Here is a 17385-nt window from a genome sequence, read left to right on the forward strand (position 1 = left end):
TTAAATCTCAAGAAAAACTTCCTAACTGTAAGAGCAGCAGGACAATGGAACAGAGGCCTCAGGAGGTTGTGGAAGCTCCTTCACTGGAGGTTTTCAAAAGAAGGCTAGATAGCATCTGTCTTGAATTTTTTAGAAACAAATCCTTCATCCTGGCACGGGTTAGACTAGATGACCATTTCAGTTCCTTCTTATGCTATGATTCTATGATTTTAAATCACATTGTTTTTAACCAATTTCCTGATATTTTTGGGCCTGTCTCCTGATTTTTGAAAACTTGGATATGGCAGTGCGGGAAAGTCTGTTTACCATTCCACAAGAATATATGAATGTTAAAGGCTGTTTTCCCTACCAGCTGAGAGGGAGTTACCCCAGGTCAGCTAGAGGCACCTGATCCTAATTAAGGGCCTTTTAAAACCCCTCTTCTGAGTAGAGGAAAGGGGAAGAGAGAAACAAGTTGCTGCCAGGCTAGTGGCAGTAGGGAAAAAAGCTTCTCCAGGGTGAGGGGCTGTGTTCCTACCCATAGGGGAAACAGCCAAACCTGAGTGCCTGCTAGGTAAGGACTGAGAGCCCAGGGAAAACCAACAGGGCAACACCCTGCACCAGCGAGGAGGCAGCAAAAGGTACCTTACTGGGGTTTTAGTTTATGAGACTGTTTCTTTTTTGTTTGGTGAAGGATCATCTCTTAGGCCGACTGTCAGGGCTATCCTGACCAAGGGAACACAGAAGGGGAAAGGCAAACCCTGCACAGAAAGGAGCTGATTAACCCAGGCTCACCATCGCCAGAGGGGAAAGCACTAAGGTCTGGTGAGACAAAGGAGGTGACTTGCCACAATATGTCAAAGAATTGGGTGACAGTAAGTAGATTTTCCACTGTTCTTTTCATTTTATGGCTTCTCTGTTAGTTAACATCAACCTTTTACATTAACCCCCTATTAATTAGATTCAATAAAACTTTCAAAGAACAGACCTGAGCAGAGAACTCCAGCATCTTCACAATGCCCACAGTTATGCCGACCCCATCCACGAGAGGAACAGTCCTGAAGACAGGATTCGCTTCCAGAGCAACCCACATCATCCAGCCAGATCTGCCCTGATCCTTCCCCATAATGAGCTGAGCCAGTTGCATTGAGGGCGTGTCCACATCCCAACTCTTGGCAAACGACATTGGCATCTGATGTGTCCCAAGAATCATCACAGACTGTCCCCCAGGTGCCATTGTAATAAATCTCCACTCTCCCACCACATCGATCTATTCCATTCACCAGTTTGATCTGTTTGCTTCCTGTAGGGATACATTGCACATATTAATATCACATTCCTTTGATCTTCTTACTAGTTTGCATGAATTCATGTCAGGAGGACCTGATTTTATTCACCCCAGTGTGCTAAAGGAATTAGCTGAAGAAATCTTGGTGCCACTGGCAATAATATTTGCAAATTCATGGATGACAGTAGAGGTCTGGGAAGACTGGCTAGGAACTAACATAGTGCCTATCTTTAAAAAAGGGGAAAAGGAGAACAGAGAACTATAGACAGGCATCCTGACCACATACCTGGAAAATTAATAGAGTAATGTATAAAGCAAGCAATTTGTGATTACCTGGAGGATAAAGGTATGATCACTAGCATCCTGCATGGATTTATTAAGAACAAATCATGCCAAACCAGTTTGATATTATTTGAAGGGCTTGTCTGCACTTCACGCTGGATCGACGGGCAGCTATCAATCCAGTGGGGGTCAATTTATTGCATGTAGTATAGACGCAATAAATCGACCACCAAGCGCTCTCCCGTCAACTCCGGTACTCCACCAGAATGAGAGGTGCAGGCGGAGTTGACGGAGGAGGGTCAGCTGTCGACTTAACGCAGTGAAGACACCGGCACCGTGGTAAGTAGATCTAAGTAGGTCAGCTTCAGCTATGCTATTCACGTAGCTGAAGTTGCGTAACTTAAATCGATCCCCTTTGGTAGTGTAGACAAGCCCTAAGACACGGTAATTGGTTTTGAGGATGAGGGAATGCAATGGCCATAATATACCTGGACTTTAGCAAGGCTTTTGACACAGTTCTACATGACATTCTGATAAATAAGCTGGAGAAATGCAGGCTTGACAGAACTACCACTAGGTGTATATGTAATTGGTTAAACAACCACAAACAAAGATTGACTATTAATGGAATGATGTCAGATTGGAGGGAGGTGTCAAGTGAGGTTCCACAGGGATCTGTTCTGGGTCTGGTGTTACTTAGCATCTTTATTAATGACCTGGATGGGGGAATATAGAGCATACTGATCAAATTTGCAGATAGCACAAAGCTAGGGGGGTTGCCAACACTTTGGTGGATTGAGCTAAATTCAAAGATCTCTGATAATTGGAGAACTGGGCTTACAGATTAAAAAAAGGGAATTCAGCAAAGACAAATGTAATGTTCTATATTTAGGGGAGAAAAAACAAAGGTACAAATGTAGAATGGGAGGTAACTGGCTTTGCAGCAGCACTGCTGAGAAGGATCTGGGAGTTGTGGTGGATCACACCCTCAATATGAATCAACACTGTGATGTTGTTGGGAAAAAGGCAAATGCAATTGTAAATTGCTTGTTGAAAAAGAGAAACTGCCAGCCTGCACAGCAAATGTTAAAGAGAGCCTTTGGGCTCAGCTAGCCCCATCATGCTATATCTGCAGTGTAAGTCAGGCATGGGGGCAGGGGTGAAGAGAGGCTGGCTCAGTTTGGTGCTGACTGGTGAGGAGTCAGAAGCTAATTGTCTCCCTACTTGAAGGGAAGGAGCAGTAATCGGCCAGCCAGGGTAGCTGACTCAGAATAAGCACTGTCTCCACAACCAAGGGAGACTGTGAAGGAGCCTCCAGCACCTGAAGTAACTTATTGAGTAGAAACCAGAGACATTGTGGGGTTTGCCCTGCCTGAAGGAGCTGGAGATCGCAGCAAGGCACTGCCCTAGTCCAAGAGGGAACCCTGCAGGAAACAAGCCATTCAGCAAACTGCACTAGAGGGGCCATTCCTCAAGCTGAACAGACCAGTAGGAAGTAGCCCATGGAAGAGGATTTTGACTTCCTGCTGGGAGGGATCCTCTCCCTGTTCAGGGGCTGACTTACTGAGGGATCTGGGTTTGGACCCAATGGAGAGGAAGGGCCCAGATCTCAATACCCCTCTAGGCCATAAACACTGAGACTACTCAATGAATCAAAGGGCTGAGAGCCAGACACTCTAACCACTAGGCTGTTCTGCCCTCCAAGCTGCCTGCTACTGTTGCATTAACAGAGGCATAGCATGCAAATCACAGGAGGTGACAGTATTGCTCCACTTGGAGCTGGTTGGGCCTAAGCTGGGAAACTACTGTGTCCTATTATGGTCACCAGCATATAGAAAGGTTGTAGAGAATCTGTAAAGGATCCAGAGGAGAGCGACAAAGATGAGCAAAGAAAGAGAATGTAACCCATATGACAAAAGCTGAAGGAACTGGGTATGTTTAGTTTGGAATAGAGGAGAGTCCATGGGGAAGTGATAGCAGCCTTAAAATACTTGTAAGGCTGCTGTTAGTACATAGACCTGTTTGTTTGCCTGAGATAGAATTTTGAGTTAGATTTTTTAATACTCTTATATCCTTACTAATATGTGTGAACAAAGACCAAAGACACAGTGTGTTATATTTCTCACAACCAAATGGAGCTTTTAGCACAATGAGAAAAGATAAGATATAGAGTTAAAGTGTTACTGGGTATGCTGGGAGTATGTATGAGCATATACTGGAAGGCTGCCTGGCTCCTCTCTCAAGCCAAGATCAAGCAACCAGTTAGGAGGAGCAAGAGGGGGTGGGGAGAGACATAAGAAACATTAAAAGCCAAAGAAAGCTTAGCGTTGGCCAGTACACAACCTCACTCCCTACCCCTCCAATGGGATACAAAAGAGGTGGGACCAAGCCCCGAGACTCAAGACCCTCCAAAATGGAACTTGACCATAAATTGTAAGGGGTGGGATCAACACTATGCATCACACGTATAATTATGCCTGCTAAGGAAGGGGGAACTGAAACACTGGGACAAAGGCTCTGCAGTGTCAGAGCTATGGATATGCTTGCTTGAAACTAACCCCAATAAATATCGCATTGCCTGCACTGTGGACTTCTGGTCTTCTGCTTTCTGTCAGTATGACACGAATAGATCGTTCTCTCTTGCCACAGAGAGTATGGCAAGAAGCATGGTTTCAAACTATAGCAGAGCAGATTTAGATTAAATCTCAGGAAAAAATTCCTAAGTTTAACAACAGTAGGACAATGGAACAGACTGCTGAGGGAAGTTATGGAAGCTCCTTCCCTGGATGTTTTCACAAGGAGGCTACATAGCCATCTCTCTTGGATGGTTTAACCACAACACATCTTTCATCTTGGCAGGAGTCAGACTAAGTGACCTTATTCATCACTTTTAACACTATGGCACTATGATTTAAGGATGTATGATTTTAAATCTCTTTATTTTTAACCAATTTCCTGATATTTTAGTCAAAATTCATGATTTTTGAACACTTGGGTTAGGCAGAGCTGGAAATTCTGGTTACCATTCCAAAGGACTGTATCTCAAAAGAATTGTGTGACAGGCAAGGAGATCCTTCACTTTCGTACTCAGTTTTTTCTCAGTTTATGGCTTCTCTGTTAGTTAAGACTGACCTCTTATATTAATGCCCTATTAATTAGATTCAATAAAGCTTTCAAAGAACAGACCTGAGCAGAGAACTCCAGCATCTTCACTGTGCCCACAGTTGTGCTGACCCCATCCGCTGGAGGAACCGGTCCACATCCCAATTCTTTGCAAACAACATTCGAGTCTGATTTGTCCCAGGAATCATCACAGACTGTTCCCCAGGCTCCACTGTAATGAATCTCCACTCTCCCAGAGCAACGATCTGCCACATTCACCAGTCTGATCTGTTTGCTTCCTGCAGGGAAAAATCCCAGCTTTTAATATCATATTCCTGTGATCTTCTGACTAATCTGAATGAATTCAAGTCAGTGGTGCCTGATGCTATTCAGCCAAGGGTACTGAAGGAATTAGCTGAAGCTATAATAAATATAAATATAAATCACTGGCTATAATATTTGCAACTCATGGATGACAGGAGTAGTCCTGGAAGACTGAAGAAGGGCTAATGTAGTGCCCGCCTTTAAAAAGGAGAAGCCAGGGAACTACACACTAGTCAGACTGACCTCAATACCTGGGAGCTACTAGAACAATGTATAAAACATGCAGTTTGTGAATACCTGGAGGATGAAGGAGTGATCAACCACTATGGATTTACTAAGAACATACCATGCCAAGCCAGCTTGCTTTTCTTCTTTAACAGGGTAAGTGGTTTGGTGGATAGGGGGAATGCAATGGACATAATACATCTGGACTTTAGCAAGGCTTTTGACACAGTCCCACATGACATTCTGATAAGTAAGCAGGAGAAATGCGGGCTTGGCCGAACTACCATTGAGTGGATACATAATTGGCTAAACAACAGCAAATAAAGATTGATTATTAATGGAATAATATCATATTGGACTGAGGTCTCACATGAGGGATGTTCCACAGGGATCTGTTCTGGGTGCAGTGTTATTTAACAACTTTATTAATGACCTGGATGTAGGAATAGAGAGCAGACTGATTAAATTGCAGATGACACAAAGCTAGTGGTGGTTGTAAACACTTTGGAGGATAGAGCTAACATTCAAAGGAATTTTGATAAATTAGAGAACTAGGCTATAGACAACAAAAAGAAATTCAGCAAAGACAAATGTAAGGTACTATACATAGGGGAGAAAACCCAAATGCACAAATACAGAATGGGGGATAACTGGCTTGGCAGCAGCACTGCTCAGAAGGATCTGGGAGATGTGGTGGATCACATCCCCAACATGAATCAGCAATGTGATACTGTTGCAAAAAAACCAAACAAACTCACAAATGTAATTTTAGGTTGCATTAACAGAGGCATAGCACTCAAGTCACAGGAGGTGATAATACCACTCTACTCAGTATTGGTTAGGCCTCAGCTGGAGAACTGTGTCTAATTTTGGTCACCAACATATAGAAAGGATGTAGATTTCAGAGTAGCAGCCGTGTTAGTCTGTATTCGCAAAAAGAACAGGAGTACTTGTGGCACCTTAGAGACTAACAAATTTATTTGAGCATAAGCTTTCATGAGCTACAGCTCACTTCATCGATGCATCTGTTCTTAAAGGATGTAGAGAAACTGGAAAGGGTCCATAGGAGAGCAACAAACATGATCAAAGGGATGGAAGGCAAACAGGACCATCCCTACCCACGTGCAAAGTACGCAGCTGTGTAGGGCACCAGGAAATTTGGGGCATCACATTTCCTGGTGCCCTGCACAGCTGCATTGCTGCTTCAGCCCCTGCCTTGCCTCTTCCCACCCCTGCTCCGCCCCAACCCTGCCCCACTCCACCCCTTCCCCAAAGCCCCCACCCTGCTCCAGCTCCTGCCCTGCCTCTTCCCCATAGCCCCCGCCCTGCTCTTCCCCAGCCCCAGCCCCACTCCACCCCTTCCCCAAAGCCACTGCCCTGTTCTGCCCCCGCCCCGCCCCTTCCCGCCTCTGCTCCAGCGGCGGGAAGTGCAGCGACCTGGCCCCAGCCCGCTCTGCGCCACTGGTGAGTGCTGGGGATGGTGGTTCCCCCTGCACCACAAGCCAGCCCTGGCCCTCCCGTGGAGGCCTACCCTCCCCCTTCCCCCCCCCCCCACACCCACGAGGGGGCTGTGTAGGGCTACAGAATAGCTAGGGACGGCCCTGAAGGCAACTCATATGAGCCAAAACTTGGGTATGTTTAGTTTGGAAAAGGAGAGATGAAGGGGCAACGTGACACTGTTTTCAGATACTTGAAAGGCTGCCACAAAAATGATGGAGAAACTTTGTTCTTTCTTGCCCCAGAGGGCAGGACAAAAGACAGTGGGTTCAAACTACAGTGCAGGAGATTTTGATTAAATCTCAGAAAAAATTCCTAACTGTAAGAGCAGTGGGACAATGGAACAGAGGCCTAGGGAGGTTGTGGAAGCTCCTTCACTTGAGGTTTTCAAAAGGAAGCTGGATAGGATAGCCATCTGTCCTGTATGATTTAGACACAAAAAATCCTGCATTTTGGCAGGGGCTAGACTAGAAGCTGAGCCCTGATTAGGGGGTGGGGCTTTGTGCTGGGAGAGCAGCTGAGCCCTGATTAGGGGGTGGGGCTTCTGACTAGGGGTCCTATAAAGGTAGCCAGCCAGTCGTGCAGCGGCACAGACAGCTGCAGCGGCACAGGAGCTAGCAAACAGGGGAGTTTGTATTGTGGTGCTTGTTTGGGGTTTGCTTTTGCTGGGGGGTCTTTTTGGTGTGGCTTGTGTTTCCCAGATTAACAGGATTTAGGCGGGAAGGTGATGACAGATATGGAGGCAGCTGTGGGAGTGACTCATGTGGTGGAAGACACATTGAGGATGACGGGATGTGGAAGCTGTGGTATGTACGTGATCCTGGAGGGGGGAACCGGTAAGAGTTTTTTCTGCATGAAATGCCGTCTGATAGAGCTGATGGAGGAAAAGATCCGAGGTTTGGAGATGCAGGTGGAAAGTCTGGTTGAGTTTAGGAAGGGGTTTGAGCAGATGATGGAGCAAAGATATGAGGTATCTGAAGGGAAAAGCTCAGACTCTCGGATGGAAGCAGGGCTGGGGAATTCTGAGGGGAGACTGGGTGAGGAAAGTGGTCAGTGGAAGCATGTGACTCAAAGAACCAGGCAGAGAAAAAGACGGGCTAGTGAAGGAGAAATAGAGCTTAGGAATAGGTTTGCAGAGTTGGAAAATGAAGAATCATAGAATCATAGAATCATAGAATATCAGGGTTGGAAGGGACCCCAGAAGGTCATCTAATCCAACCCCCTGCTCAAAGCAGGACCAAGTCCCAGTTAAATCATCCCAGCTAAGGCTTTGTCAAGCCTGACCTTAAAAACCTCTAAGGAAGGAGATTCTACCACCTCCCTAGGTAACGCATTCCAGTGTTTCACCACCCTCTTAGTGAAAAAGTTTTTCCTAATATCCAATCTAAACCTCCCCCACTGCAACTTGAGACCATTACTCCTCGTTCTGTCATCTGCTACCATTGAGAACAGTCTAGAGCCATCCTCTTTGAAACCCCCTTTCAGGTAGTTGAAAGCAGCTATCAAATCCCCCCTCATTCTTCTCTTCTGCAGACTAAACAATCCCAGCTCCCTCAGCCTCTCCTCATAAGTCATGTGCTCTAGACCCCTAATCATTTTTGTTGCCCTTCGTTGTACTCTTTCCAATTTATCCACATCCTTCCTGTAGTGTGGGGCCCAAAACTGGACACAGTACACCAGATGAGGCCTCACCAGTGTCGAATAGAGGGGAATGATCACGTCCCTCGATCTGCTCGCTATGCCCCTACTTATACAACCCAAAATGCCATTGGCCTTCTTGGCAACAAGGGCACACTGCTGACTCATATCCAGCTTCTCGTCCACTGTCACCCCTAGGTCCTTTTCCGCAGAACTGCTGCCGAGCCATTCGGTCCCTAGTCTGTAGCGGTGCATTGGATTCTTCCATCCTAAGTGCAGGACCCTGCATTTATCCTTATTGAACCTCATTAGATTTCTTTTGGCCCAATCCTCCAATTTGTCTAGGTCCTTCTGTATCCTATCCCTCCCCTCCAGCGTATCTACCACTCCTCCCAGAAGAAGAAGAAGAAGAAGGGGATCATCAGGTAGTTGCTGAAGGTGGAAGGGTAAGGAAGAAGAGAAGAGAGGCTAGTCCTATAGGAAAAGGGGAAGAGTCAAGGGAGACTACACCAAATATGAGCCCCAGGGGGATACAGGATGCGTTGAAGAGGATTATAAGGGAAAATAGGAATGGAAAGAACTTGCAGCCAGAGGGAACAGGGGAGAGACTGCAGAATAGCACAGTCACCAGGAAAAGGCAGGTCTATGTGATCGGAGACTCTTTATTGAGAAGAATAGACAGGCCCGTAACTAGAGCTGATCCAGAGAATAGAAGGGTTTGCTGTCTTCCGGGTGCTAAGATACGGGATGTAGACCTGAGGTTGAAAAGGATCCTAAACGGAGCGGGAAAGAATCCCCTAAGTATCCTTCATGTGGGAACAAATGATACAGCTAGATTCTCACTGGAAAGTATTAAGGGAGACTATGCTAGGCTGGGGAAGACGCTTAAGGAAATTGAGGCTCAGGTGATCTTTAGCGGGATCCTTCCTGTTCCTAGAGAAGGGCAACAAAGGTGTGACAAGATTATGACTGTCAACAGATGGCTTAGGCAGTGGTGCTATAAGGAGGGCTTTGGGATGTATGGCTACTGGGAGGCATTCACGGACAGAGGTCAGTTCTCTCGGGATGGATTTCATCTGAGTAGGGAAGGAAATAGACTTCTAGGATCGAGGTTGGCACAACTGATAAAGAGAGCTTTAAACTAGGAATTAGGGGGAGATGGATGGGAGATGTCCAGGTAATCTCCACGCCAGATTTTAGCATTGAGAGGGAAGAAGACGAAGTAAGAAAGGATACAGCCGTGGGTAGGAGAATGTATATAAGGAGCGAGGGCGGTGTGGATACTAGTCTAATAGGTTATACTGGCTGTAGAATGACTGTGCCTAATAGGGTACAAAATGTGAGCGAGGCCAAACAGCAAAAATTAAGATGTTTGTACACCAATGCGAGGAGCCTAGGTAACAAAATGGAGGAACTAGAGCTACTGGTGCAGGAAGTGAAACCAGATATTATAGGGATAACAGAAACATGGTGGAATAGTAGTCATGACTGAACTACAGGTATTGAAGGGTATGTGCTGTTTAGGAAAGACAGAAACAAAGGTAAAGGTGGTGGAGTAGCATTGTATATCAATGATGAGGTAGAATGTAAAGAAATAAGAAGCGATGCAATGGATAAGACAGAGTCCGTGTGGGCAAAAATTACATTGGGGAAGAAAACTAGTAAAGCCTCTCCTATGATAGTGCTTGGGGTGTGCTATAGACCTCCGGGATCTAATTTGGATATGGATAGAGCCCTTTTTAATGTCTTTAATAAAGTAAATACTAATGGAAACTGCATGATCATGGGAGACTTTAACTTCCCAGATATAGACTGGAGGACCACTGCTAGTAATAAGAATAGGGCTCAGATTTTCCTAGATGCGATAGCTGATGGATTCCTTCATCAAGTAGCTGCTGAACCGACTAGAGGGGATGCCATTTTAGATTTAATTTTGGTGAGTAGCGAGGACCTCATAGAAGAAATAGTTGTAGGGGACAATCTTGGCTCAAGTGATCATGAGCTAATTCAGTTCAAACTAAATGGAAGGATTAACAAAAATAAATCTGCAACTAGAGTTTTTGATTTCAAAAGGGCTGACTTTCAAAAATTAAGGAAATTAGTTAGGGAAGTGGATTGGACTGAAGAACTTATGGATCTAAAGGTAGAGGAGTCCTGGGATTACTTTAAATCAAAGCTGCAGAAGCTATCCGAAGCCTGTATCCCAAGAAAGGGGAAAAAATTCATAGGAAGGAGTTGTAGACCAATCTGGATGAGCAAGCATCTTAGAGAGGTGATTAAGAAGAAGCAGAAAGCATACACGGAGTGGAAGATGGGAGGGATCAGCAAGGAAAGCTACCTAATTGAGGTCAGAACATGTAGGGATAAAGTGAGACGGGCTAAAAGTCGAGTAGAGTTGGACCTTGCAAAGGGAATTAAAACCAATAGAAAACGTTCTATAGCCATATAAATAAGAAGAAAACTAAGAAAGAAGTGGGGCCGCTTAACACTGAGGATGGAGTGGAGGTTAAAGATAATCTAGGCATGGCCCAATATCTAACAAATACTTTGCCTCAGTCTTTAATAAGGCTAAAGAGGATCTTAGGGATAATGGTAGCATGACAAATGGGAATGAGGATATGGAGGTAGATATTACCATATCTGAGGTAGAAGCGAAACTGAAACAGCTTAATGGGACTAAATCGGGGGGCCCAGATAATCTTCATCCAAGAATATTAAAGGAATTGGCACCTGAAATTGCAAGCCCATTAGCAAGAATTTTTAATGAATCTGTAAACTCAGGAGTAGTACCGAATCATTGGAGAATTGCTAATATAGTTCCTATTTTTAAGAAAGGAAAAAAAAGTGATCCGGGTAACTACAGGCCATTAGTTTGATATCTGTAGTATGCAAGGTCCTGGAAAAAAATTTGAAGGAGAAATTAGTTAAGGACATTGAAGTCAATGGTAAATGGGACAAAATACAACATGGTTTTACAAAAGGTAGATCGTGCCAAACCAACCTAATCTCCTTTTTTGAAAAGGTAACAGATTTTTAGATAAAGGAAATGCAGTGGATCTAATTTACCTAGATTTCAGTAAGGCATTTGATACCGTGCCACATGGAGCATTATTCGTTAAATTGGAGAAGATGGGGATCAATATGAACATCAAAAGGTGGATAAGTAACTGGTTAAAGCGGAGACTGCAACGGGTCCTACTGAAAGGCGAACTGTCAGGTTGGAGGGAGGTTACCAGTGGAGTTCCTCAGGGATCGGTTTTGGGACCAATCTTATTTAATCTTTTTATTACTGACCTTGGCACAAAAAGTGGGAGTGTGCTAATAAAGTTTGCAGATGATATAAAGCTGGGAGGTATTGCCAATTCGGAGAAGGATCGGGATACTATACAGGAGGATCTGGATGACCTTGTAAACTGGAGTAATAGTAATAGGATGAAATTTAATAGTGAGAAGTGTAAGGTTATGCATTTAGGGATTAACAACAAGAATTTTAGTTATAAATTGGGGACGCATCAATTAGAAGTAACGGAAGAGGAGAAGGACCTTGGAGTATTGGTTGATCATAGGATGACTATGAGCTGCCAATGTGATATGGCTGTGAAAAAAGCTAATGCGGTTTTGGGATGCATCAGGAGAGGCATTTCCAGTAGGGATAAGGAGGTTTTAGTACCGTTATACAAGGCACTGGTGAGACCTCACCTAGAATACTGTGTGCAGTTCTGGTCTCCCATGTTTAAAAAGGATGAATTCAAGCTGGAGCAGGTACAGGGAAGGGCTACTAGGATGATCCGAGGAATGGAAAACTTGTCTTATGAAAGGAGACTTAAGGAGCTTGGCTTGTTTAGCCTAACTAAAAGAAGGTTGAGGGGAGATCTGATTGCTCTCTATAAATATATCAGAGGGAGGGAGGGAAGGAGAGGGAGAGGAATTATTTCAGCTCAGCACCAATGTGGACACAAGAACAAATGGGTATAAACTGGCCACCAGGAAGTTTAGACTTGAAATCAGACAAAGGTTTCTAACCATCAGAGGAGTGAAGTTTTGGAATAGCCTTCCAAGGGAAGCAGTGGGGGCAAAAGATCTATCTGGTTTTAAGATTCTACTCGATAAGTTTATGGAGAAGATGGTATGATGGGATAATGGGATTTTGGTAAGTAATTGATCTTTAAATATTCAGGGTAAATAGGCCTAATCCCCTGAGATGGGATATTAGATGGATGGGATCTGAGTTACCCAGGAAAGAATTTTCTGTAGTATCTGGCTGGTGAAACTTGCCCATATGCTCAGGGTTTAACTGATTGCCATATTTGGGGTTGGGAAGGAATTTTCCTCCAGGGCAGATTGGAGAGGCCCTGGAGGTTTTTCGCCTTCCTCTGTAGCATGCGGCATGGTTGACCATGATTTAAGGACTTCAATAGCTCAGGCATGGGTGAGGTTTTTCGTAGGAGTGGGTGGGTGAGATTCTGTGGCCTGCACTGTGCAGGAGGTCGGACTAGATGATCAGAATGGTCCCTTCTGACCTTAGTATCTATGAATCTATGAATCTAAATCCCTTCTAACACTATGATTCTATTATTTTAAATCACATTATTTTAAACCAATTACTTGATTTTTGGGACCGATTCATGTTTTTTGAATACTTGGGTTTCGCACAGCTGGAAAGTCTGGTTACCATACTACAGGAATATATATCAAAAGAATTGTGTGACCAGGAAGGAGACTCTCCACTCTTATACTCAGGTTCTTCTTATTTTATGGCTTCTCTGTTAGTTATCGCTCACCCATTATATTAACTCCATGTTAGTTATATTCAAATAAACTTTCAAAGAACAGACCTGAGCAGAAAACTCCAGCATCTTTACTGTGCTCACAGTTATGCTGACCCCATCCTTTGGAGGAACAGTCTCGAAGATAGAATTCATTTCGGGAGCAACTCACTTCATCCAGCCAGATCTGCCCTGATCCTTTTCCATAATGAGCCGAGCCAGGGACATTGATGGTGTGTCCACATCCTAATTCTTTGCAAATGACATTGGCAGCTGAAAGGGCCCAGGAATTATTACAGACTGTCCCCCAGGAGCCACTGTAATGAATCTCCACTCTCCCAGAACAACGATCTGCCCCATTCACCAGTCTGATCTGTTTGCTTCCTGTAGGAAAATATTCCAGCTTTTAATATCATATTCCTATGTAGAAGATGAATACCTGCTTTAAGTGAGAATCTCAAGACAGCTATAACCATTTAGTCCTGAATGGTATCTTCACAGTTCCACTTTAATAAGATGCAATAGAGCATTCATAGAACATACCTGAGCAGAGAACTCCTGCATCGTCGCTGTGTCCACAGTTATTCTTACCCCATCTACTAGAAGAACATTCCCAGATATAGGATTCAGTTCCAGAGCACTTCACTTTGTCCAGCCAGATCTGCCCTGATCCTTCCCCATAATAAGCAGAGACAGTTACATTGATGATGTGTCCACACCCCAGTTGTTTGCAAACAACATTCGAAGCCAGTAGATCCCAGTAATGATCACAGACTGTGCCCCAGGTGCCATCATTATAAACCTCCATTCTCCCAGCACAACGATCTGCTCCATTCACCAGTCTGATCTGTTTGCTTCCTATATGGAAAAATCCCAGCTGTTAGTATAGCATATTGCTAGTGAAGATTTCAGAATGAAAACATCTGAACAAATGACACCAATGTTCTAAAGCAAAACTAATTCTATATAAAGACCAGGAAAAAATATAATGATGAAAAATCCTTTTTTATTATATTCAAGAAAATATTAAGTGGAGTCTAAGGTAATAATAATAATTCTGACAGTGGATCTCATGACCTTTAGAACCCGAACTGGGTTTGAGGCCTTTTATTCTTCATTAGAACATTTATATGTATATTGTTCTTTTGTTGCCTTTGTTTTTTTATTGTGGGTTTTGGTATTTAATACATATGAATTTAAAACGACAGCACATCAAATGAATAAATAAAATGGGAGGAAATGGAGAACAGGGAGATTCCCCTGATGCTAGACCAGTGGTCTTATCAATCATCTCTTGACAGAGCAAATACTTGGAGACAGAGCAGAGAAACAGTTACATCTGGATATGATCAAACAAGCAAGTTTTTTTTTAATTGAAAAATCAGGATTCTCTAACTGACTAGAATTTTTTTGAAAAGTTCTGTCAGAAAGATAACTGAAGAAAGTAAATAAACATGGTGTAAGGGGAAATAGCCCTTCACCATGCTTCTTTGTTTCCAACCCTTTGACCATTTTTTGATCTATTACAAAGCTATGTCTCAGCAAGGTAAGAAAGGTAAGAGAACTGAGTTGGGAGACCTGGTCTTAATTCCCTTTTCTGTTATAAACTTTATGTGTGACCTTGGACACAATCCCTTATATGCTTTTGCCTCAGTTTCTTACCTCACAGGAGTGTTGCAATGATAAATTCTTTAAAAATTTGGAGGGATTATATGGGGATGGGGCCATAAAAATACCTTAGTTAATTTTTAAAAAGTGCACACTTTACAACTCTGTGTGTGTGGAATGAATAGGGTTAGGAAGTGGAATAAGTTTTGTCTGGGGAATATGCACATTACCAGCATGTGGGGGAAAGATGTGTTGCAGTGAAAGTTGGTGCAGGATGAATGCCAATCAAGTTGCATGGAATAAATTTATGGAGAAAGTGTAAATAGGACAAATGGGCAGTGTGTCTGTAAACTAATATATGTTTATGGAAGTTAATGAATATTTATACAAATACATGCACATTAGAACATGGTGGGTTTTGCCTGTAAATGTGGGCAGGTATGGAAGTGTTTAATAGTGAGATGCTTGAGAAGTCTATCCTGGAGCCAAGGTTACTTAAGATATTTAAAACAACACATTCAGATATCACAGAATCATAGAATATCAGGGTTGGAAGGGACCTCAGGAGGTCATCTAGACCAACCCCCTGCTCAAAGCAGGACCAATCCCCAACTAAATCATATGGTCAGATATTAACAAGTTGGAAGTGCAGAGAGTAGCAAGCTGATGAGGTTTGCTGTTAACATTAAGGACAAAATTCTGCCAGTGCTGCATGGTATTGTATAAGGTAGAGAAGAAGTATTTGTTGAGTGGAGGGTGCCAAGTATGATATATCTGTGATTGATGCCCTGCTGCACTGCTCTAAGTAAGGCAAGTAATGGGAGGCAATATTTTCAGCTCATACAGTTTGTTCAAAAACTAGGTTTTCCTAGTGCTAGGCAGTACCCTGAGGCATTCATTGGACCCTCTGATTAACTCTGGAGATCTCTAGTGGATAGCTATACCATGAATATAATATGGGCAGGAACTGTGCAGGCTTCTACACAGTACACCACCCAATACACCACCACTGCCAATACACCCGATTTCAGATTGGGAAATGTGCTCAGAAATGCCAGACAGTAATATGTGTGTGTGATGAGCAGGAAGATTTTCCTCTACTGTCACTTAATACACAATTCTTAAATTAATCCCCAGCTAATCAGCTTCAATAGAGAATGAACAGACCTGAGCAGAGAACTCCAGCATCTCCACCGTGCCCACAGTTATGCTGACCCCATCCACTGGAGGAACAGTCCCGAAGAAAGGATTCACTTCCAGAGCAATTCACATCATCTAGCCAGATCTGCCCTGACCCTTCCCCATAATGAGCTGAGGCAGGTGCATTGATGGCTAGTCCACATCTCAATTCTTTGCAAACAACATTGGCATCTGATGTGTCCCAGGAATCATCACAGACTGTCCCCCAGGTGCCATTGTAATAAATCTCCACTCTCCCAGAGCATGGATCTATTCCATTCACCAGTCTCATCTGTTTGCTTCCTACAGAAAGGAATTTCAGATGTTAATGTCATTCCTATTGAAGAAGAAGATGTTTGTAAGATTTCAGGAAACACCTGGGCAAATGAACATGACATTCTCAGCAATTTACAACAGTGAATATCTTCTGTGGAGCTATTGCGGTGGCTGGTGGGTTTCGTCTCCTACATTCCTTGCATTTCAGAACTGCATAGGCCCATTCCACATTCAATCTTAGCAATGATTAGAAGCAGGGTTGTATATTTTTTTCAGAATTCATGATATTTAGGTTTTTTTCACTCTCACCAGCTGGCTATTGAGCAAAAGTCCTCTACATATGTTACTCTTTTGTCCTTTTATTGACCTAAAATGGGGTCAAAGCCCATTGAACTCAATGGAAGGAATCACGCTGATTTCAACAGGTCCCACATAATGAATATGTTTGAGTATGTTTTTAAAATTGTGTTTAGTTGCTAGTTAAAGATTATTAAATGGTTCAAATCAATTTTGCATGAAAACAGATTTCACTTTTCATGATTCCTAATTTTTAAAAAACAATTAAAATTCTATTCTGATTCTGAAGTTCTGATTTTATTTTTTAACTAAAATTATGACAAGAAATTTTTGTCATAACAAAGTCGTTATAAGCTTTATCTCTATCTCTACGCTACAGATACCTGCACACTGTACTGGCATGACTAGTGTCATGCAGATTATTATCCAGAATTCTACTTCACACCATGCAAGAAAATCTCCATGCTCCAAGAACACTGATTTTCTACATTCAGCACTCTATGCAAATCAGAATGATCTTTGCTCTGTAGTCATGGGAAATTCAGTGAATAACATTAATAGCCATATGTATTACCTACAAGCACTTGTTAAACAAACAAACATTGGTAGGTTACAGAGTCAAACACCTGAAAGTTGGGAAATGCCTGGTTTATGGTTGCCTGTTCCACCTTATTTTTCTCCCTTATGCAACCAGTATGTGCACTGAATGAGGCAGGGGTCTTGTGGAAATTAAAGACAGTTTTATAATGCATACATCCAAGTTGATTGCACAAGGCAGGGTCAACTTTCTCTCGCCAATACTGGTAGTTGGAGGAGGGGTCCTGCCTATGTGTTGCCCCAGAGTGGGGAAGGATGGCATGTTGGGATCATGTGTTGGGCTGAAAGGAGTAGGAAAAAGGGCTGGGTGGACCGGGGGGAGTGAGC

At 43.3% G+C, this 17385-nt stretch overlaps 1 protein-coding gene and 1 long non-coding RNA gene across 3 annotated transcripts in view; both read left to right on the top strand.

Annotated features, from left to right (window-relative positions):
* LOC122460082 overlaps positions 1 to 17217 on the top strand; it is a 40772-nt gene extending 23555 nt beyond the window's left edge. The window contains exons 5-8 of one of the 2 annotated variants that reach the window (XR_006281155.1): positions 455 to 620; positions 941 to 1209; positions 4878 to 4885; positions 15847 to 17217. This is a non-coding gene — a long non-coding RNA (uncharacterized LOC122460082). Of the gene's footprint in view, positions 1 to 123; positions 621 to 940; positions 1210 to 4877; positions 4886 to 15846 lie in introns of those variants that run through there. The other variant, XR_006281154.1, reaches the window with a different exon arrangement.
* Positions 1 to 17385, top strand: part of LOC119854956 (class I histocompatibility antigen, F10 alpha chain-like) — a 404018-nt gene that overhangs the window by 300494 nt on the left and 86139 nt on the right. The window lies entirely within an intron of this gene.

This window comes from Dermochelys coriacea, chromosome 4 (genome assembly GCF_009764565.3).
Source record: "Dermochelys coriacea isolate rDerCor1 chromosome 4, rDerCor1.pri.v4, whole genome shotgun sequence".
Lineage (NCBI taxonomy): Eukaryota > Metazoa > Chordata > Testudines > Dermochelyidae > Dermochelys > Dermochelys coriacea.